A 23,523-nucleotide genomic window follows, 5' to 3' on the forward strand; every position below is an offset into this window, starting at 1 on the left:
CTCTCTGCATTGGTGGAATCCACAAAACCTTTGCAAGGGCCGACCGTTCCACGAGCCTGTTCCACAAATACTGACAGCGGACGCCTCTCTCCAGGGTTGGGGAGCTCATGTACTCACTTACACAGTGCAGGGTCTATGGACAACGCAACAGAAGAAAATGCACATCAACGTTCTGGAACGGATGGCAATCTTCCTAGCCATGAAGGCATTCAAAGTACACTTGTGCAACAAAGTCGTATTGATCCGGACGGACAACATGACCGCCATGTACTACATACAGAAGCAGGGAGGAACACACTCTCCACAGTTGTCTCAACTGGCTCAGAGCATGTGGAAGTGGGCCATTCAGAGGAACATATTCCTCATGGCGGAACACCTCCCCGGCAAGGACAACCAGATGGCGGATCTGCTCAGCAGACACAGCCACCAGATGCACGAGTGGGAGCTACAGCCGTTAGTTCTCCAACCGTATTTCCAACAGTGGGGTCATCCAGAGATAGACCTATTCGCCACAAACGAAAACGCAAAATGCCGAAGCTTTGCCGCCAGGTTCCCACATCCACAGTCGCAGGGCAATGCGATATGGATGAACTGGTCCGGCAGATTTGCGTACGCTTTTCCCCCAGCGCCATTAATACCGCTGGTGGCACGCAAGATGCGACAGCACTCACTGACACTCATCCTAGTTGCTCCCACATGGGCGCGCCAGCCATGGTACACCACCTTTCTAGAACTTTCCGTGGTGCCGCATCAAAGGCTGCGGATCAAACCCGCACTTTTAACGCAGAACCATGGCGAGATTCAGCACCCAGATCCGTAACAGCTGAACCTGGCAATCTGGCTCCTGAAGTCTTAGAGTTTGGCTACCTAAACCTGCCACCTGACTGTATGGAGATCATCAAGGAGGCCAGGAGACCCACTACCAGAGCTTGCTATGCGGCTAAATGGAAGAGGTTTGTCATTTACTGCAACAACAATGACATTAACCCGCTAGACGCATCCATTCAAAACATAATCTGTTACCTCTTACACCTATACCGATGCAATCTGGCATACACCTCAATACGTATCCATTTAACCGCAATAGCAGCCTATCTCCAAAACAGGCAGCACCTCTCTTTATTCAGAGTGCCTGCCATCAAAGCCTTCTTGGAGGGACTTAAACGAGTAATTCCCCCAAGACACCCGCCAGCACCGGTGTGGAACCTCAACTTGGTCCTCACCAGACTGATGGGTCCACCCTTCGAACCTCTCCACTCACGTGATATTCAATTCCTCACCTGGAAAGTAGCTTTCCTAGTAGCAATCACTTCGTTAAGAAGAGTTAGTGAACTCCAGGCACTAACCATTCAAGAGCCATTCATACAGGTTCACGCAAACAGGGTCGTACTACGTACCAACCCCAAATTCATGCCTAAAGTAATATCGCAGTTCCACATGAATCAAACTATTGAACTGCCTGTTTTCTTTCAAAATCCGCAAAATGTCGCTGAGAGAATGCTCCATACACTAGATGTAAAGAGGGCCCTCATGTACTATATAGACAGAACTAAGGACTTTAGGAAGGCAAAACAACTTTTCGTTGCCTTTTCTCCACAACACAAAGGCAACGCCATTTCCAAAGCAGGTATAGCCAGATGGATCGTTAAATGTATTCAGATTTGCTATCAAAAAGCTAAACGCACATTAATGATTCCCCCACGAGCCTACTCAACACGAAAGTTAGGGGCGTCCATGGCTTTCCTGCGAAACATTCCTTTACAGGAAATATGTAGAGCAGCCACATGGTCCACTATACATACATTTACCAAACACTACTGTGTAGATGTGCAATCAAAACAGCAGGCAGCTGTAGGACAGGCTGTTCTCAAAACTCTTTTTCAGACTGCTGCAGCTGGCACTGGTAGCCGCTGCTAATAGGAGGTACTGCTATGTATTCTATGCACAGATATGAATTCAGCAGCCCACATGCCTCGAACTGAATATGCTACTTACCAGTATGCATCTGTTCTTGGCATGTAGGGCTGCTGACATTCATATCAAAATCAGAAACTAAATACATTGCACTAACGCCAACCTTGAAACAGAATCAAATTTTCCAAAGAATACAGACCAGGCAGTTCACTTTACAACTCATGAATGCTCCCAAAAATTGTTTTGCGTGTGGTATGCTCTAAAATAAGCAGGGACACATAGCCCAGGTTTAGAAGGACCGTCGGGGCAGTACATACGAATCTCCTTCTGCGTACCTCTTCGCCAACAGACTCTACATCTCCTACTGGGAAAATCTTTTGAGGGTGTGGGAGGAATGTGATCAGGAAAGTGGCGATCTTTCAATCTAGCAACATCCTCCACCACTCCAACTCTAGGAACACTTGCCTGTTCCACTACAACAAGGCTGCCCATTACAGATTCCTGAAACTTAGCAAAAGTCATCTTTGACTCAGGGCAAGAATCCTGGAACACAACAAAAGCATTAAAGGTTGCCAAGTGGAAAAGATGGATAGCCAACTTCTTGTACCAAATGTAAGCCTTACGAAGAGCAGAGTAAGGTTCCAACCTCTGATCTACTCTGTCAACACCACCCATGTGCCGATTATAGTCTAAAATGCACACAGGTTTGCGCGCTTCAGCGACCTGACCCCAAACAGTCACAGGTGCAGTGCTTTCATCATGGATGGCAGTCAGCATGTAGACATCTCTCCTGTCTGAAAACTTCACAGCAAGAAGCTCCTCGCAACGCACTGCACTATCCCTGCACGCTTTTGACAAACAAGTTCTTTTGGGAAACCTTTACGGTTAGAGCGGATTGTGCCACAAGCAACAGTGTCCACTTTGGCCAATTCCCTGAACAACCGCACACCAGTGTAGAAGTTATCTACATATAAATGGTGGCCTTTGTAAAAAAAAATCCTCTACCAAGTTCCCAAACAATTTTCTCAGTCACTCCAAAAGTGGACGGACAACCAGGGGGGGTTAATCCTGGATTCCTTACTGGTGTACACCCTGAAATTAGAGACATATCCAGTCCTACTGTCACACAGCATATACAGCTTAATTCCATAGCGTGCCCTCTTACTAGGAATGAATTGCCTAAAAACCAAGCGGCCCTTGAACAACACCAAAGACTCATCCACTGCAATTAGACAATTAGTCTGCTCAACAATCTCTGCCAAAAACACATCGTCCATAAACAACTGCAAAAAATGTATCAGCAAAAAGTTTTCAGTATTCACTCTACACCCTGGAACACCAGTAAAGTCTGGCAATGCCGGCTGCACCATGCCAGGGGCAACCCAGAGGTCATCACTTTCAAAGGGAAGCCTTGCAGCCCCAGCCTGCAGCCCAGATGCCTCTTGCCGCACTACACCAACGGGAAGCCTTGCAGCCGCAGGCTGCAGCCCAGATGCCTCTTGCCGCACTATCGGCACATCAGTCTCCTCCTCTAACACAGGCACTTCATCCGCACTAAGAGTATCTTCATCATCCGATGACTCCATATAGAGAGAAAACTCACTGCCAGAATCGTCCCCTGCCTCAGATGCAGAGTCAGTCTCTGAACCATGGTCAGAGGAAGACTCAAAAGCTGAGCAGTAATCCTGCGGCTAGCCATTATACTTACTAAGATAGAAGACTGCACAAACAAGTCAACAACAACCAACAATGTGCAACCAAGTAAGTAAAGAAATGTGTACCTTTATCACAAAGATCAATGTACTCAAACTATAGAATTCACTTACAAGAGACAGCTACACTCACCAGAACCTACTCTGCAGTGACACAGCAAAAACCAACGATATCCAACTAGAAAGAAGAAAAAAAAACAAATTACTCACAAGACAACAAAATACACATCGAGCACAAATGCAATCAGTTTTTGACACTCAAAAACCAAACATACTGCTATTATTACACCATTTGAAAAAAATAATTCATGCAGAGAAATCAAACTCATATACATTGTACAAAAAAAAGCCTCTTACCAAACTACACAAACAGCAGAACCACCAGTAACGAAACCGCAAACTGGAAAGAGCAAAAGCCTTAACCTAGAACAAAAAAGTAAAAAAAACAAAAAACATTACAATTGCAATTCACAAAAAATACAACAAACATTATAACATGCTATCCAAATGGTCAATCGGGTTGTGTGCCAGGGCGGGCAGAAAACAGGAAAAAAAGGGGTCACTTCCATTTTTATGTAAACTAATTTCCTGGTGTCTAGTGGGGGTTGGGCAAAAAAGGGGCAGAATTCCCAATACAAAAGAAATGGCCCCCGGAAGTGACCCTTGCCCAAGGGGTCACTTCCTTCATATTTTTCACATTTTCCCTGGTGTCTAGTGGGGGTTTCTGCCTGCCCCCAGGGAAGGCAGAGTATCACTAAAATAAAAATGTCCCCCCGGGAAGCAACCCTTGCCCAAGGGGTCGCTTCCCATTCGAAGCACAAACAAATCCCTGGGTCTAGTGGGCTTCTCTGACCTGACCCTCCCCCCCCCGGGACCAGAAAGGGCTAAACAAAAGACCGATCTGCCCCCGGGGGGGGCAGAAAAGTCTTAATTGAAATTTGGCCCCCCAGGAAGCGACCCTTGCCCAAGGGGTCGCTTCCTTTGCGCAAAACAAACATCCCTGGTGTCTAGTGGGGCATCCCTGCTCCACGATCGCGACGCTGTGCGCGATCGTGAAGCAGGAATGCCCAGCATTGAGACATCAGGAGAGAGGAAATACTTTCCTCTCCCCCGATGCCTCAAGGCATCCAAAAATAGCCCCCCCCGCCCCACCGGAGGCAAAACACCTACCTCCTTCGCTGGACGCGCTGGAAAGAAATGAATTCCAGCGCGTCCAGCGCTTCCTGACGACGTCGGCGCGCGCTGTGCGCGCTGACGTCATGTGGAAGCGTGGGGGGGGGGGCTCGCAAGTGGCAGCGGAAACTCTTCCGCTGCCATCCCCCTCTGTGGGGGCAAGACCGATGCCCCAGGGGGGAGCGCCAGCGCTTCCCCCAGGGGCTGTGCTCATGACGGAGCGGTTCCGTCATAAGCACAGCCCAACCGATGCTCATGACGGAACCGCTCAGTCATGAGCATCGATGGGGTTACGTCAAATTCTTGTTGTTTTTTTGGTATAATATGGAAATATGTTTAGATACATGATGATTTGTTAAAATAAAATATTTTTTTTGATATCATACATATGTTTTTGAATTGAATTCGATAGGTAGTCATGATTTGATGTTGATGGCGCCTTTTTCCCTGTGAGGTACTAAAATAAGTATCAGCATTGGCCCTCCTGTTGCTGTTTGCTGAAGTTCCAATGGGCACAGCATCAGGGGAATCTCTCCAATGTGGTCCAGTTCTTGGAGAGAACTGCAAAAGCCCCGCAGTGGTGGTTCACCAACCGCTATTGATCCAGAGGCAGAGCCCTCTCTCTTCCCCAACCAAGTCTCACAGTAGTGACAGCAGGGTCACTCCTGGGATAGGGTGGCCATCTGGTAGAGTTGGACCTCAGAGGCCTCTGGTTTCCTGCTGAAGCAGACCCCACATAAACCTGTTGGAGCTCTGGGCGATCCAGCTGGCATTGACCTGGGCATGGCTGGAACAGCAGGACATATCCCTGGTGTTTCAACATCTGGTGGGTTCTCTGAACACCAGAGAGGACAAACCCAGCTGCAGATGTCCTGCAGATCACAAACGACATCTCCATCTGGAGCTGGTGCACAGTCTCTCTCTTTCAGCAGTGGGGTGAGCCTTGGTTAGATCTGTTCGCCAATGCCATGAACATGTAATGTAAGTTCTATGTGCTGAAGTTTTCAAGGCAGGTGTCGCTTGGAGACGCTTTTTGTCTCGAGTGGACCTCAGGCCTCCTGTATGTCTTTCTACCCATAACGCTCCTGCTAGTCTTTCTGCCCATAACGCTCCTGCTCAGAGTTCTCAAGAAGATCAAGAACGACCAGGCCCAAGTCATTCTTGTGGCTCCGGATGGGGCACGGACAATCTGGTATCCCGAGCTGTTTAGCATGGCCATCGGTCCTACGATCAGGCTGCCCCATCGTGAGGATGATCTGCCACAGCAGGGGAGGGTTCTGCACCCGAACCTGTTGACCCTCCATCTTCTTGCGTGGAGATGGAGAGGCGACAGTTGACAGCTTTCCACCTTCTGCCTGAAGTCAGTAATGTTATTTTGGTAGCCAGGCGTTCCCCTACCACAGTTTATGCCTGCTGTTGGACAAAATGTGTGGCATGGTGTGCAGAAAGTAACATCCGCTTTCTGCCCCCCTTTCTCAGGTTCTCCAGTTCGTTCTTTCCCTTGCCCAACAGGGTTCTGCTCTGGGCTCTGTTAAAGGATACCTTTCTGCAATATCTGCTTTTTTTGGCTGCCTGACTAACCTTCCCTTTTCCAATTCCCTATTGTTCATAGGTTTTTGAAAGGTTTGAAACATATGTTTCCTCCCACTCCTTTCGTTATGCCCCAGAGATACCTCAGTCTCATCCTCACTTTTCCTGTGTGCGCCCCCTTTGAGCCTCTGCACATTTGTTCAGTCAGGCTCCTTACCATCAAGGCAGCCTGCCTGGTTGCATTAACCTTTGCCTGGAGCGTCAGTGAGCTTCAAGCTTTGTCATTCAAGTCTCCATACCTGAACATCTACCTGGACAAGCTGGTTCTACGAACTAGAGCTTCCTATCTGCAGAAAGTGTAACTCCCTTTCATGTAGTACAGTCCATCACTGCCTATTTTTTACGCTCCGCCACATCTCTCTAAGGAAGAGGAGCGACTTCACCCACTGGAACCAAAAACTGTATTGTTCTATCTTGAGTGCATGAAAGAGTTCTAAGTGGACGACCAACTGTTTCTGGGGTATGTCAGAGCGAAGAAGGGAAAGGCTTGCAGAAACCAGCCATCTCCAGATGCATCGTTCTCTGCATTAAAATCTGCCAAGAACCAACCCCCTGAAGGTTTTTGTTCTCGTTCCACTGGAGCCAAGGCTGCGACCCACTGTGTTAGAATGTGGAATCCCAGACCTGGACATCTGCTAGGCAGCGTCGTGGGCTTCCTTGCACACGGTCACAAAACACTACTGCCTGGACAGTAAGGTCTGTCAGGATGGGCACTTTGCCCATTTGGTCCTGCAGGACTTTCTGGTAAGAAATTGTTTTGAAAACCCACTTCTGGGAGGTATTGCTTCAGTATCTATTCTAAGGTAAGGAATCTGCAGCTAGAAGTCTGTCAGATGGACAGGTTGCTTACCTTTTGGTTATGCCTAATCTGGTAGAGACTCTATCTAGCTGCAGATTCCTTACTGACCCGACCATCCTCCATGCTGTGCGAACCATTTTCTAGGGACGGGTCTTTCCCCTTTCTTGGCCCCAGTTTTCCGCACTAGTGGTTAGTGTGCTTTGTGGCTCAGCGTTCCTTGTGTGGAAAGTCACATCAAGCAACTGACATCAGCGCACTGGGCTGGCGCCTATATAGTGTAGAAAAGTGGGTCTTTGTTGCAGTAACCCCCCCTTTTTTTTGCCTAATAGCTGATGCATTTTTCCTTATTGTGCCCTGGGTTCCTGCCAATCAGGTGCCCATGGCCTGTGTTCCTTCCCTAAAAAACTGCCTAACAGACAAAACCCAAATTGGCAAACCCTGGCCACATGTCAGCCCCTGGTAAATGGTACCCTAGGTACACAGGGCCTTGTGACCAGGGAAGGGCTCTAAGAGCTGCAGCACTTATTGTGCCACCCTTACAGGCCCTGTACCCTAACGCACACACACACTGCTCTTGCAGGCTGAGTGTCTGGGTACAAGACAAAACAGAGAGTCGACATGGCACACATCCCTGTGTGCCATGCCCACACCTACACTGCCATGGCATACATCAGCCACCCCTCTAGCTGGGTGCCCTATGCCAATGGTGTGGGCACAGGAGCAGGACCCCTGTGCCCCTACAGTACCCAGGTCCATTCCTGGGCTCTGTAAGTGCAGTGCTGCCCTTTAAGAGTACACGGTACTGGGAGCTCGTCAAACACGAACTCCACAGCACCATAAAGGCAGCACTGAAGACTGAGAAGTTTGGTATCAAACTTCTCAGCACATTAAACCCACACTGATGCCAGTGTGGGATTTAATGTGCCAAGCACCCCAGAGGGCATCTTAGAGATGCCCCCTAAAACCTAACCTACAATCCACGTCTGTGCTGAGGCTGCCTAGGCTGCCACACACCAGACATGTTGCTGGACCCCTGGGTAGGAGAGCCCCTGCTCTCCTGGGCCTGCAACAATGCACATCCTGGGCGAGGTGCTAAATCTCCTCCCCCAGGATGGGCAGGGGGAAGCTTCAAAGGCATGCCGCCTCTGTGAGTTTCCCCAGGCCACTGCAACCCCCCACTCTGGCGGGAAGCATGGCCGGAAACCCCAAATAAGGACAAGGAATGTGCCAGCCTGCCAACCCCACCCCTCAGGTGGGGGAGGCGAGGTAAAGCACATCCCCGGGCTCTCGCCATCTTGAAGATGGGAAGCCCTACCCAATCAGCATTAGGCTACTGCCCCCTCCCACAGGAGAGAGGCAGGATAGGGTGTGTACCCACCCCAGGACAGGGACCCATTGGTCCCTGCCCTTCACCTACCTGTAACACCCCTAAATCTAGTATTTAGGGGCACCCTGAACCTTCCTTCCCCAGATCCCAGATTCGAAACTACAAGAAGAACAAAGACCTGCCCTGCAGCTGCTAAAAAGAGGAAGACACCAACTGCTTTGGCCCCTCCCTACCGGCCTGTGGACCCTCGAACCTGCTCCTGCTCCAGCGCGGCATCTCTTGTGGCCAGCAACCTCAGAAACCCCGGGGGACCTGGCTACCTTTGAACTCTGATTCCCTGCAACTCCCATGAGTAGAGGCTCTACTCAGAACCTACCTTTCACCCCTGGCAGCAGCCCGGAACCGCGATCCCAGCCCACTCTGCACCAGCCAAGCCTGGCCGGTGCCGGAGTGAACTAAACCCACGAGGACGACCCCACGGCGACTGTGACCCCGAGTCCGGCACCCAAGGACCCCCCTCGACAATCCTGAAGAAGCCTGCAGCCTCAGAACAGTGTGCCACCCCAACCGCGATCAACAGAGGGTAAGATTTTCCCGACACCAAAAGGCACCCCTGCACCCGGCGCCCCACGGCCCTCTGTGTCCAATCCCGGGGTACCTACGTATCCTCTAACTACCCAACTTACCTGTCGAAGTGGGGGTTGCACCTGAAGAGTCCTCGTCCCCGAGCTTGCAGTCTTTTTCCAAACCGGAGATTTCCTATTGAAATCCATTGAGCGCCCGAAGGCTCAAAAGCACTCTGCACCCAGCTGCCCGAGTGGCCCTGGCAGTGAAAACTCTACACCTACCTACTTGACACTTGCCCTGAGTAAGTGACCAGGAGCCCAGCTTCCACAGCCGCGTAGCTTGCCAGACAGCAGCCACCAAACAAGACCCCCCTATCCCTCATAGGATAACATTGGGCCTAACTCTCTCTGCACCAGGCCGCCCTAGAGCCACTGAGGGTGAACCAACTGTACCTACCTGACCCTGGGAGACCCCTGAGTCTGTGCCCAGAACCTCAACTCTGCCAGTCGAGTACTTACCCTTAAACCGCAAACCCTATTTTCCTCATAGGGTAACATTGACTGGCTTTTTCCTGAAATTTCTTCTAAGTGTGGACTTTTCAAATCTTCAAATATTCACCAAAAATCAGCCGAGTGGCAAAAACGAATTTACTCACCTGTTCCTAGGTGAACTCCCAGTGCTGGATCTTGATGCCCAGCACTGACTCCGAAAAATCTCTACAACTGTACTTACCCTTAACTCAATTTTCTTCCATAGGAAACCATTGACTGTTTTTCTGTGAAATTTCTTCTAAGTGTCAATTTCTGCAATTTCTAAATATTCCTTAAAAATCGTATAATATCTGAAAACGTAATTACTTACCTGTTTTGGATAAAGGTCCCAGTACTGAGTCTAGGCACCCAGTACTGGATTACAAAAGTAACGAGAACCTACTGCACCTGTAACCTGAATTTTCTTCCATAGGGAATCATTGACTGTTTTCTCTGAAATATTTTCTAAGTATCAACTTTTGAAATAGCTAAATATTGTTTAAAAATCACCACAGTAATTAAGTCAACTTTCATCACTTGATTCTAAGTACTGACCCAGGACTGAATCTAGGATCCAGGCCTGGAATTCCAAAAGTAATCCTAAAAGTAATCTGTTGCAAATAACTTGAATTTATCATTGAGCTCAATGTATTGTTGTGTTTAGAAATAGAGTTGCCTACTGCAACTACTTGTAACTTTTTACTAAAGTCTATTGCATATAGAAAAGTATTTATATGAAACATCTCCTGTCGAGAAAGTATATTTTAACTCCAAGTGTTGGTTCTAAAATAAAACAAGCATATATTTTTTATATATAAACCATTGGCCTAGAGTTCAGTTCTTGAGTGTGTGAGACCATTTGCTGACTGAGTGTGTACAACAAATGCTTTACACTGTCCTCTGATACTGCCTTACTGCTCGACCAAGCTACCACTTTAGAGAGTAAGGTTAAATCTAACTTTAACCTCTGTTAAACCCTTGGGGTCTGTGGACTCTGTACACCCTGTACCTATTAAGGAACAGTATATACAGAGCCACTTTCTCACATTGGTGGCAGCGGTGGGATACAAACTTGCATTTGTTGAACTACTTGGTTACCATCTGATCACACGACAGAACTCTTAAAAATTGTCTTTAGAATTCTGAATGGTCTTTTCCAAAATTACTAAAAGTCTTGCTAGGGCCTTGCTTAAGTCCCATTAGAATTTTAGAAAAATAAGTCACTATAGTCAGGGTAGAGGGTTAGAACTGTCAGGTTAGAATGTCTCAAACAAACCCAGCTATTTGTGATAATAATAACATGGACCTGGTGGAGGAGCTCGACCTCACACCTTCCTTACACTTGTCTTTCAAGGAATTGAGGTCCTTATGCAAACTTAAAAAATTACAAATGGGCCTGCATCCAACCAAACTAGGGCTCCAGGAGCTCTTGGCTGAGTATGCTAAGGACCACCCATCTGGACATTGGGGATGGCCAGTCAGATGAGGAAAGGGACGCAGAGGAGGTGGATAATAACCCCCCCCCCCCCTCTATGCTGTTCCCTAGGGAGGAGAGGGCACCCATACCCTCCAACCCAAGGATTAGCATCTGGTCACCTAGAGACCACACAGGTGGTTCTGGTCCCAGAGAGAACACTCGGGGACCCACCAGTGAAGAGGACAGCCTTTTAGCAAGGCTGGCCAAAAGAGTAGAGCTAGAGTCCAGGTTCCTGGCTCTAGAAAAAGAAAGGAGAGAGATGGGGTTAGCACCCATCAATGGTGGCATCTATAATAAAAACAAGGATAGGGAGGAAACTTCTGGTCCTAAAATCCCCAAAGGGATTGTCCCTAAATTTGAGGAAGGTGATGACATCACCAAATGGTTCACAGCCTTTGAGAGGGATTGTGAAATAAGAAGAGTAAAGAAACCTCTCTGGGGGGCACTCCTGTGGGAGCTGTTCTTTGGTAATTGCAGAGACAGACTTACCCTCTCTGGGCCCGTGGCAGGATCCTATGAACTCATGAGGAAAGCTCTGATTGAGGGATTTGGATTCACTACTGAAGAGTATAGAATTATATTCAGGGGGGCTCACAAAACCCAGACCCAGTCCTGGATTGACTTTGTAGACTTCTCAGTGAAGACACTGGATGGTTGGTTAGCTGGACATGGTGTAGGATTTTACTGGATTGTACAATTTATTCATGAAGGAACATATATTAAGTAACTGCACAAATGAAAAGTTGCATCAGCATTTGGTAGACCTAGGTCTAATTTCTCCCCAAGAATTGGGAAAGAAGGCAGACCACTGGGTTAAGACTAGGGTAACTAGGACATCCACTGGGGGTGACCAAAACAAAGGGGTCCCAAAGCCTCCCCAAAAGAAAGAGTGAACCCATTGCGGATAAAAGTAAGGAGTCCCAGGTAGCCCCCCAAAAACCTGTCCAGGAGGGTGGGCCCCAAGACACCTCACAAACTAAACCAGGGTACCAAGGTAGGAATTGGGATCCCAACAGAATATGGTGTTACAACTGTCAGAAGTCTGGACACCACACCAAGGACTCTAGCTGTCCTAAAAACAAAATCCCTAGTACAGCTCCAGGGGTGACTAGTGTAGCCCCAGGGGTTGCCAGTGTAGCTTGGGAGGGAGGGTCCTCAGATGAGGAAGTCCTCCTAGCTTTCAACTGGGGAATGGGCCCAAGACGCAAGCTGGAGATCCCAGAGGGGAGTAGGCACTTCCACCACCTACTGGTGAATGGAATCCCAGCCACTACCCTGAGAGATACCTGTGCCAGTCACACTGTGGTGCATGACAGGTTGGTATTCCCACACCAATATGTCCCAGGGGAAACCAGAAGGGTGAGAACTGTCCCCGGGGGGAGTCACTGTTAGGCCTGTGGCTATAGTGCCCCTAGCCAACGCTGGATCTCTTAGATGGAGAAAAGTGATAGTCAGTAAAAACCTCCCCCTTGATTGTCTCTTGGGGAATGATCACTTAGAGGTGGAACTGAGCCAAAGAGAGGTGCTGGCCCAATGCCAGGCCTCACCCAAAGAACCGGTGGGTGCTCAACCTGCAGTCAGTGCAGCTGAGCCCCAAAAGAGTGAGAAGAAACAGATTAGGAAAGGTGGGCAACTGTTAGCCACAGTTCCAGAGGGCCAGGGAGATTCTATCCCAGTGAGGGAAGACCCAAACAATGGCACTGGTACAGCCCCCCCCCAACCAACAACAAGACCTGACTAGTCAGGCAACTGTCCAGCCTGAGTTAGTGGCTCCTCAGATGGCAGAACAAAGGGTGGAGAAAGGGTGCTCCCTACAAAGAGTAGTAACCCCCCACCCTCAAACAGACCAACAGCCAGGACCCAAAGAGACCTATAAGATAGCCCCCTCACTTGCCAGTCAGGAACTAAAGGTGTGGTTCTGGGCACTGACAGCTGTCAGCAGCCTCTGCTGGGTGTTAGCCTTTATGGCAGCCCTATCATTGGCATGGTGGCCTAACCCCCTGCCAAATAGCAAGTCAGGCCCCCTGACCTTATTGGTCATGGTGGGGTTGCTCAAGTTGTGGGTAACCTCTGTGGGTAAGCTGGGCCTAGCCCTGGCTAAGTTAGAATTTGCAGAGGTATGCACCTCAAAACCCAAAATAGAAAAATGGGACAAGGACACTAAAAGACAAGGAGAGGAGCCTTGGGAGTTAGGTCCTGAGACTAATAAGACAGGCCAGCTTCCCAAAGGGACTGACCTGGTCAGAAGGATAGAAGGCAGAGTAGGCCCTGCAACTTTCAAACCACTTCCAACTCTTCCTCGCCTGAAAGACTAGGTAGACTCTCCCAGCGTGGGCAGAAGTCTCCTGGCCTTTGGGCTGGGGGGGGCTTGTGTAGGAAAGTGGGTCTTTGTTGCAGTAACCCCCCCCCCCCTTTTTTTTTTTGCCTAATAGCTGATGCACTTTTCCTTGTTGTGCCCTGGGTTCCTGCCTCACATATAGGCACTGCGCACTTTCCTTCCGGTGCTGATGACGCCAAGCAGACCTGATCGACTCCACCTACGAGCAAGCAGGGTAACTGCTCACGAAAAGTTTTCGGGTCCAGTATGACATCTGTGGATAATTCTTCCGTAAGGAATCTGTGGCTAGATAGTCTGGATCAGTTAAGGCGTTAACGAAGGTGAGTAACTTGTCCATTAACTTTATTTCCTTTTACCTCTACCAACCCCTATAGCCTAAGATTATCCTAACTTCCCTTTACCTGCCTGTTTACCTACCCTTTGTTTTTTAAACCTATACCTTGAACTTACCTACCTGGTCTGTTTGATGCACCTGCACTGCTCCCATTAATGAATCGGAGGATACTAACTTAATTTTTACCCTCCAATTTCAAATTCCTTCACATTTACAGAATCTTCTAAAATTTAAAATTTAGCTTATTTATGTACACTTTATTAATCTGTTAATATTTAATTTTCTAAGCAGTTGTGGGCCACCTGAGTAGGTTTTGCAGCACCCCTGCGTAGGCTGATGCCAGTGTGGGATTTAATAAAAAATGCACACAGAGGGCATCTTAAAGATCCCCCCCCGATAAATTACCTTCTACTAGTGTCCAGGCTTTCAGCTGCCACCACCAGACATGTTTCTGGACTCCTGGCTCGAGAGCCTGCTGCTTTCGGGGGGGCCTGAAACAATGCACATCCTGGGACGAGGTGCCAAGCCTCTTCCCCCTGGATGGGCAGGGTCCACGAAGGGCAAGCCTCAAAGGCTTGCCGCCTTTGTGAGCTCCCCAGGTCACTTGCTGCTTTCAGCAACTAATCCCCACTGGTTCTGACCACCATTTTGGGTGGGAGAACCAGCAGGAAAAACAAGTGAGGAAGGGAGGTGTCCCCACCTTTGCCAACCCCACCCTTCAGGTGGCGGAGGCGAGGTGAAGCACAACTCTCAGTCCCCACCATCTTGCAGATGGAGGGGACCCAGCCAACCAGGATGAGTCTTATGCCCCCCTCCCACTGCAGGGTAGCATAATAGGTGGTGTACCCACACCACGGGAGGGACACATTCGTCCCAACCTTTCACCTTCCTGTAACACCCCTAAATCTAGTATTTAAGGGCACCCCGGAACCTTGCTTTCTCAGACAAGAAGCTACAAGACGAAAAGGACCGAACCACCGTGCCAAAGCTAACAAGAGAAGGACGCCCACTGACTTGCCCCAGCCCTACCGGCTGGTCCTCACCTTGAGCCTACTCCAGCGGAATCCCGGTGTTTCCTGCAGCCAGCAACTTCGAGGACCTGCCTGCCTTCAATCCCAAAGGCTCTGTTGTTTGAACAAATCCATGATTCACGGGAGACAGACTCAAGCGCTGCAAGGATCCGCGAGTTTGCACCCTTCTGCACCCGACACCCACAGCCAAAGTTAGAGTGGCCCAACATCAAGAGGAGGTATACCCGGCGATCCTGACCTGAGATCCAGTGACCCCTGACCTGACTCAAGCTTCCAACCGACGCCTGCAGCATCAAACCGAAAGATCCCCCAAACGCGACCAGGGGTTGGTAAGAAGATCCGACCCTAAAAGACACCTCTGCACACAACGCCCCACGGCCTTTGTGTGCGTAAGAGCACATTACTAGGAACCAAACCCTGCTCAGGCCCACCTATACATAGCTGTTGCCAGACGCCATTGCACTGCTCTGGGTCACTGACTTTTGCCAGTCAGCACCCCACTCCTGAGAGCCTTGTGGTGCAATTTCTACCAGTATAGTAAACCCAAACGTGTTTCAAAGTACTACCCCTAATAGGGAATCGAAGAGGATAGAGGCTTTTGTTAAATAAGTGTTTTCCTATACCAATTTGGCCCTGTGCTCAGTAAATGCCAGCTGCCTCTTAGACCCTTACTCTCACAGCTTGTGGAAGTCCGTGGCCCAAGTATTGCCCATTGTCCCGAAAGAATGCCAGGCCATACTTTTCTAGGCAGTGCATGATGAATGTAATGTGTCCATATTCTAACCATTGGCTGCAGGCTGGATACCACTAACTCCCTCTGCATGGCTATTGGCGCCAGTGTGGCCATTTGCAGGCACGCCTGGATGTTGTCCAGTGGCTTTTTGGGGGATGTTTTGGTCAATCTTATGGACATGTTTGAGGACTCAACTTTTAGTGATAAAGCAGACTAAAACTTGGAGTGCTTTAAAGATAGCAAGGTCACATCGCGCTGCCTGGGCCTTTATCGCACCCATGGTACCCACAGGATCATACAACGCCCCTCACCCCACCCTCTAGTCTCTAAAATGTGCCCTTGCCAGCACACAGCCACTTTGTCGGAAACCCGATCCATCACTTTCGGTCTAGTTGGCAGGTGATAACTTCAGACAAGTCGGTCCTGAAAATTGTTCAGCAGGTTTATGCCTTACGGTTTCTCGAGTTCCCACCACACTTTCCACCATCCCTAGACTGGCTGACAGTGGGCCAACTGTCGCTCTTGCAGCATAATTTGCTAACACTTTTGACCAAAGGAGCTATAGTGGGGGTACTGGCACCAGAAGTTGGTCATGGTGGTTATTTCCGCTTCTCCTAGTGTCGAAAAAGGACAGGGGCTTCCATCCTGTTTTAGTCCTTTGGCCTCTCAGTGCCTTTCTATGCAGAAACAAGTTTAAGATGCTCCCCTGGCTCAGGTCTTCTCTGCTTTCAACCCTGGTGACTGGATAGTAGCACTGGATTTGCAAGATGCTTATGTACACCTACTTGTTGTACTGACGGACAGGCTATTACCTGCAGTTCATGGTAGGCCACAATAATTTTCAGTTCTCTGGGCTTCCTTTTAACCTTACCAGCACACCTCTGGTGTTCACAGAAGTAATGGCAGCAGTAGCAGCACATCTTTGGACGTTGGTGTGAGAAAGTGGCTCTGTATATACTGTTCCTTAATAGGTACAGGGTGTACAGAGTCCACAGTCCCCCAGGGTTTGACAGACGTTAAAGTTAGATATAACCTTACTCTCTAAAGTGGTAGCTTGGTCGAGCAGTAAGGCAGTATCAGAGGACAGTGTAAAGCATTTGTTGTACACACGCAGCCAGCACATGGTCTCACACACTCAATAACTGAACTCTAGGCCAATATAAAAAATATATGTTTGTTTTATTTTAGAACCAACACTTGGATTTAAAATATACTTTCTCAGAGTGAGATGTTTCATATAAATACTTTTGCAATATGCAATTGACTTTTGTAAACAGTTACAAGTGGTTGCAATAGGCTACTCTATTTTAAACAATGCATTGAGCTCAATGGAAAATTCAAATTATTTGCAACAGATTACTTTTGGAATTCCAGGCCTGGATCCTATGTTCAGTCCTGGGTCAGTACTCAGAATCAAGTGATGAAAGTCGACTTAATTACTGTAATGATTTTTAAACAATATTTAGCTATTTTAAAAGTTGACACTTGGAAAGTATTTCAAAGAAAACAGTCAATGATTCCCTATGGAAGAAAATTCAAGTTGCAGGTACAGTATGTTCTTGTTACTTTTGTAATCCAGTACTGGGTGCCTAGACTCAGTACTGGGACCTTTATCCAAAACAGATAAGTAATTACGTTTTCAGATATTATACGATTTTTGAAGAATATTTAAAGATTGCAGAAATCGACACTTAGAAGAAATTTCACAGAAAAACAGTCAATGATTTCCTATGGAAGAAAATTGGGTTACGGGTTAGTACAGTTGTAAGTATTTTTCAGATTCAGTGCTGGGCACCAAGATCCAGCACTGGGAGCTCACCTAAGAGCAGGTGAGTAATTTCGTTTTCGTTACTCGGCTGATTTTTGGTGAATATTTTAAGATTTGAAAAGTCCACACTTAATAGAAATTCCAGGAAAAAGCCAGTCAATGTTACCCTATGAGGAAAATAGAGTTTGCGGTTTAGGGGTAAGTACTCGACTGGCAGAGTTGAGGTTCTGGGCATAGACTCAGGGGTCCCCCAGGGTCAGGTAGGTACAGTTGGTTCACCCTCAGCGACTCTAGGGCGGCCGGGTGCAGAGAGAGTTAGGCCCAATGTTATCCTATGAGGGATAGGGGGGGCCTTGGTTGGTGGCTGCTGACTGGCAAGCCACGCAGCTGTGGGAGCTGGGCTCCTGGTCACTTACTCAGGGCAAGTGGGGAAGTAGGTAGGTGTAGAGTTTTCACTGCCAGGGCCACTCGTGCGGCTGGGTGCAGGGTGCTTTTGAGCTTTCGGGCGCTCAATTGATTTCAATGGGAAATCTCCGGTTTAGAAAAAGACTGCAAGCTCGGGGACGAGGAATCTTCAGGTGCCACCACCACTTCGAGAGGTAAGTTGGGTAGTTGGAGGATAGGTAGGTACCCCGCGATTGGGCACAGGGGGCCGCGTGGCGCCGCGTGCAGGGGTGCCTTTTGGTGTCGGGAAATCTTACCCTCTGTTGATCGCGGTAGGGGGGGCGCCTAGTTCTGAGGCTGCAGGCTTCTTCAGGAGTGTCGAGGGAGGTCCTTGGGTGCCGGACTCGGGGTCACAGTCGCCGTGGGGTCGTCCTCGTGGTCTTTGTTCACTCCGGCACTGGCCAGGCTTGGCTGGTGCAGTGTGCTGGGTTTGCGGTTCCGGGCTGCTGCCAGGGATTAGAGTTAGGTTTTGAGTAGAGCCTCTACTCATGGGAGTCCCAGGGGGTTAGAGCCAAAAGATAGCCAGGTCCTCCGGGGTTGGTGAGGTTCCTGGCCACAAGAGATGCCGGGTTGGAGCAGGAGCAGGTTCGAGGGTCGACAGGCCGGTAGGGCTGGGGCCAAAGCAGTTGGTGTCTTCCTCGTGTTAGCAGCTGCAGGGCAGGTCTTCTTTCTTCTTGCTCTTCTTTGTAGTTTTTGAATCTGGAACCTGGGGAAGGAAGGTTCAGGGTGCCCCTAAATACTAGATTTAGGGGCGTTACAGGTACCCAGGACAGGGACCAATGGGTCCCTGTCCTGGGGTGGGTCCACCCCCTATCCTGCCTCTCTCCTGTGGGAGGGGGGCAGTAGCCTAGTCCTGATAGGGTAGGGCTTCCCATCTTCAAGATGGCGAGAGCCCGGAGATTTGCTTCACCTCGCCTCCCCCACCTGTGGGGTGGGGTTGGCAGGCTGGCACATCCCCTGTCCTTATTTGGGGTTTCCGGCCAAAGCTTCCCGCCAGAGTGGGGGGTTGCAGTGGCCTGGGGAAGCTCACAGAGGCGGCATGCCTTTGAAGCTTCCCCCTGCCCATCCTGGGGGAGGAGATTTAGCACCTCGACCAGGATGTGCATTGTTGCAGGCCCAGGAGAGCAGGGGCTCTCCTACCCAGGGGTCCAGCAACATGTCTGCTGGGTGGCAGCCTAGGCAGCCTCAAAGCAGACGTGGATTGTAGGTTTAGGTTTAAGGGGGCACCTCTAAGATGCCCTCTGGGGTGCTGGGTACATTAAATCCCACACTGGCATCAGTTTGGGTTTAATGTGCTGAGAAGTTTGATACCAAACTTCTCAGTCTTTAGTGTTGCCATTATGGTGCTGTGGAACTCGTGTTTGACGAGCTCTCAGCACCATGTACTCTTAAATGGCAGCACTGCACTTACAGTGCTCAGGAATGGACCTGGGCACTGTAGGGGAACAGGGCTCCTGCTCCTGTGCCCACACCATTGGCATAAGGCACCCAGCTAGAGGGGTGGCTGATGTATGCAATGGCAGTGTAGGTGATGGGCATGGCACACAGGAATGTGTGTCATGTCGACTTTGTTTTTGTCTTGCACCCAAACACTCAGCCTGCAAAGGCAGGGTGTGTGTGTAAGGGTACAGGGCCTCTAAGGGTGGCACAAGGAGTGCTGCAGCCCTTAGAGGCCTTCCCTGGTCCCAAGGCCCTGGGTACCTAGGGTACCATTTACCTGGGTCTGACATGTGGCCAGGGTTTGCCAATTTGGGTTTGGTTTGTTTTAGGGAAGGAACATAGGCCCTGTGCACCTGATTGGCAGGAGTCCAGGGCACACTCAGTCAAAGTACATTCAGCAATTCAGCAAAAAGTGGGGGCATACCATGCAAGAAAGATGGCACTTTCTCACAGTTGGGAATTCCAATCTTTCCTGTACCTCAACAACTGGTTGTTGTAGGTGGGCTTGCTTTGGCAAACCAACTGATATCCTTCGGGTTCACCGTCAATGTGCCATGGTAACCCCTGACTCCTTCGCAGAGATCCTCTTCATCATAGCCATGCTAGATACTGTGCAGTTGTGTGCCTTTGCCCCAGAAAGGACAGTCCAGGACAGTAAGGCTCAGATCTCGATCTTTCACCCTCTGCCCAGGATCTCAGTGAGGATGACTGAGGGTGCTGGGGCTGATGGCCTCCTGCATGCGGTTGGTCAAATACGCCATATGGCATATTCGGGACAAGCAGTGGGATCCGAAATCAGAGTGGACATTTGCACTAAAAGAATCCTTCCGATCTGGGCAAGATTTCAGAGGAGACTGCAAAAGATCTGCAGTGGTGGCTGCGGGACTGCGATTATATCACTAACAGACTTCTCCTAAAACTACCCAGAGTTCACAGTGGTGCATAGCTTGTGGTTTGGTGAAATCTTCTGGGAGAAGTGGCAATACGAAGCATCTGATCTCCGGCAGAGGCCCTGCTCCACATCAGTGTTCTGAAGCGGAGGCCATCCTCTTGGCTTTGAAAGCCTTCTTGCACTCTCTGAAAGAGAAGCTGGTGCAGGTGCTCATGGACAACACTACTGCCATGTGTTACTGTAGCAACCAGGAAGTGGTGGTGTTGTAGACCCTGTGCTAGGAGACCTTGCATGGACGTGGCTATACTACCAAATAAGTTTCCTGGTGACACACCTCCTGGCGGATTCCCTGAACTTTAGAGCAGGCAAACAAAGAAGGCAACGCCTTTCATATTACAAATGACAATTCCAAATAGAGGGTGTGCAAGGTCTCTCTCTTGAATTGGGAGAGCCCTGGTTCGATCTTTTCCCCACAGCAGAGTACACACTATGTCAGTACTTTTGCGTGTTGGAGTTTCCAAGGCATCTCTGGATTAGAGACATGTTTCTCATAGAGTGGAACTTGGTACACTTGTACGTCTCCCTGCCGATACATCTCCTTTTCAGAGTTCTGAAGAAGATCAGGACTGACAGGGCCCAATTCATTATAGTGGTTTCTTATTGGGTACAGTGTGTGTGGTATCACAAGCTCCTGGGCATGAGCACTTATCTTACGGTAAAGATGTCTCTTCGGGAGGATCTCCTGTTTCAGCAGCAGGGCAATGTTCTGCACTCCAACCTGCTCAAACTACAACTCCTTGCTTGGAGATTGAATGGTGACAGATGAGTGCTTTCAACCTTCCTCCCAAAGTCGTCACTGTCATCTTGGCTTCCAGCTATCCTTCTACCAATTCTATATACGACTGCCTTTGAGATAATCTTGTGACCTGGTGAGCTGCTAAATAGATTCAGCCACTGCAGGCAAAACTGTTTGAACTTCTGAATGTGTCTTCCCTAGCCTAGCAAAGCCTCACTTTGAGAACTGTTAAAGGGTGTTTTTGTCTTTTTACTGTTGCCAGACCAGCCATCATTATTTAAATCATCCCTTGTGATGAGTTTCAACATATGTTCCCCCCTTCTCCGTTTATTCACTAATCGGAGTTACATTTGGTCCTCGCATTCCCTTGTGCGCTCCATTACAGCCCCTCCATGGTTGTTTTCTCAGGCTCGTTATCAAAAGAGCCTTGCTTGTCACTATAACATCAGTACATTGGTCTGTGAGTTGCAGGCCCTTTCTCTTAACCCAGCTTACATTGAGTTCTTCCTGGACAACCTGGTTTTGCAGACGCAAACCTCCTTTCCTCCAAAGGTAGTGACTCCCTTTCATGTTGGTCAGAGCCTCTACTTACTGCTTTTTGATCCACGTTGCTCCTTTAAGGTGGAGCAGAGTTCATGGGTTGAATCTGAAAAGGGCTCTTGGTTTCAATATCAATTGTACCAAAGAACACTAGGTGGATGATCCGTTCTTGATAGAGTAAACTGCAGGAAAGAAAGGCCTGGCTGTGCAGTAAAGGACCATCTCGTGCTGAATTGTACACTGCATTAATATCTGCTATGCTCTGGCAAAAAGAAGCCCACCGAGTGCTTGTGCACGCATTCTATCAGGGCCAAGACTGCTACCACTGCATTGTCACGCAGGGTGCCAGTTCTTGACATTTGTGGGCGTTACTGCATCCATTCTTGAGGAACTATTGCCTGGGCAATCAGGTCCGCCAGGTAGGGGGCTCTGCCCACTCAGTCCTTCTAGGACTTTGTGGTTTGAGTCAGTTAACGGACCCACCACCCAGCAGTTATTGCTTTTCAGAATGTGATGAATCTGGAGTTAGAAGTCTCTATCAGAAGAACAAGCTACTTACTTTCAGTAACACTCTTTGTGGTAGAGACTGTCTCACTGCAGATTCCTCACCAACCCTCCCACTTCCCTGTTCGTGAACTGGACTCTTCACATAAAAAGATCCTAATTTGGAAATCGGCCCACTGGTCTTGACCAATCTGATTGGCTCGGGGGGTGCAGAAGTATCAAAAGAGCAACTTAAGTCCGCGCACATGGGTGGCTCCTTTATAGGCCTGCGCATGTCATGTGTGGCGTGGATAAACATCAATGCAGAGACGTCGGTGTGCAGGGAAATTGCTGAAGATTTTCCTGATCCATTCTGACTACTGGGGGAGTATTTTAAAGGTGAGGTATGTGCAATTAGAGTCTCTACCAGAAAAGGCGTTACTGAAGCTAAGTAACTTGTTTATTTGATCTGTATTAGTTGTCTCAGTGATACATATATTGGTCCACAAATTTGGCAAGATTCAGATTCACTCAAATGAGGGTAAAAAATGCACCCATAGCCACGCCATTGGTTTGCTCAAAGAAATCAACTTCAAAGATGAAATAGGTCTCAGTGGTATATGTGCACATTCCACAATAAAGGATGTAGAAACACAATGAGGTCGTTTTTTGGTTTCAAGCATGTTTTGAATGATTTCTATATCTTCAGATTGGAAAATATTACTGTATTGACTGTGACATTGTCAGTTTTAGTGCTATGGGAAGCCTCCAACTAGATTGATCAATAAGGTACTATCACATATGTAAAGATGGAGTGACATTAGCAAATGGTTTTAGAACAGATTTACAGCAAGAAATAATCTGGCATTCAGGAGGATTAGAGTTCCTTTAATGTATTTTCTGAAGGTTGTATGCAGCAGGAATGGAATAGTCACCTTTATTTAAGAATGCACATTATTTTTGTCTAAGCCAGCTTTCATCAAGACCTTTTTTAGGGGCATCGAGTATCAGTCTTTGAATGTTAGAATATGAATCGGCATTTAGTTTTTTGTATTGTTACCTAACTGATTGTACATTTTATTGTTATATTCTGTTTTGTAGCACAATACCATCTCACTTGTCTGCCAGTTTAATAATTATATTGCACAGGGTCTGGAGACTCTTTTGAGAGCAAGATGTTCAGTCTTGCTTAGATGGTCTATAGTAGTTTTTATTCTTGAATACCATCAGTTCCAGGCAGGATGACATTTTCAAAAATGATAGTCTATTCTGACTTCAATTTTAGGATGGTAAAATTTTTAAAGACTGCACAGGTCAGTGGTATCAAAGATAGTTATACATTGTTTGTTGCAAGCTTAATATTTAGGCAGATAGACCTGAAAAATCGATATTTCAATATGAGTATCAAACCGATCATAGTGATGGGTTGTACTAAGAGAAGTCAGCACTGAGACTTCCCTGTCATTCAGAGGGTAGGTGGAAAGGTTTAAAATCGGTTTAGTCAAATTACCTGAGCCCTCCATTCGTAATATTGGTTTCGGTCTGCCTTTGACCTGGTTTATATTGATTCCTGTAGAAACCCTTGTGACCCCCTCTCTGTTGTGGCTGTTGAGGGGCTTCTTTGGTCTTTGTCTA

The 23,523-nt window shown here is 48.3% G+C and overlaps 1 protein-coding gene across 2 annotated transcripts in view; it reads left to right on the forward strand.

Moving 5' to 3' along the window:
• The window catches only part of NAA15 (N-alpha-acetyltransferase 15, NatA auxiliary subunit), a 703,732-nt gene that overhangs the window by 415,277 nt on the left and 264,932 nt on the right, over positions 1 to 23,523 (forward strand). The gene's annotated exons all lie outside the window — the stretch shown is intronic.

This window comes from Triturus cristatus, chromosome 2_2 (genome assembly GCF_964204655.1).
Source record: "Triturus cristatus chromosome 2_2, aTriCri1.1, whole genome shotgun sequence".
Lineage (NCBI taxonomy): Eukaryota > Metazoa > Chordata > Amphibia > Caudata > Salamandridae > Triturus > Triturus cristatus.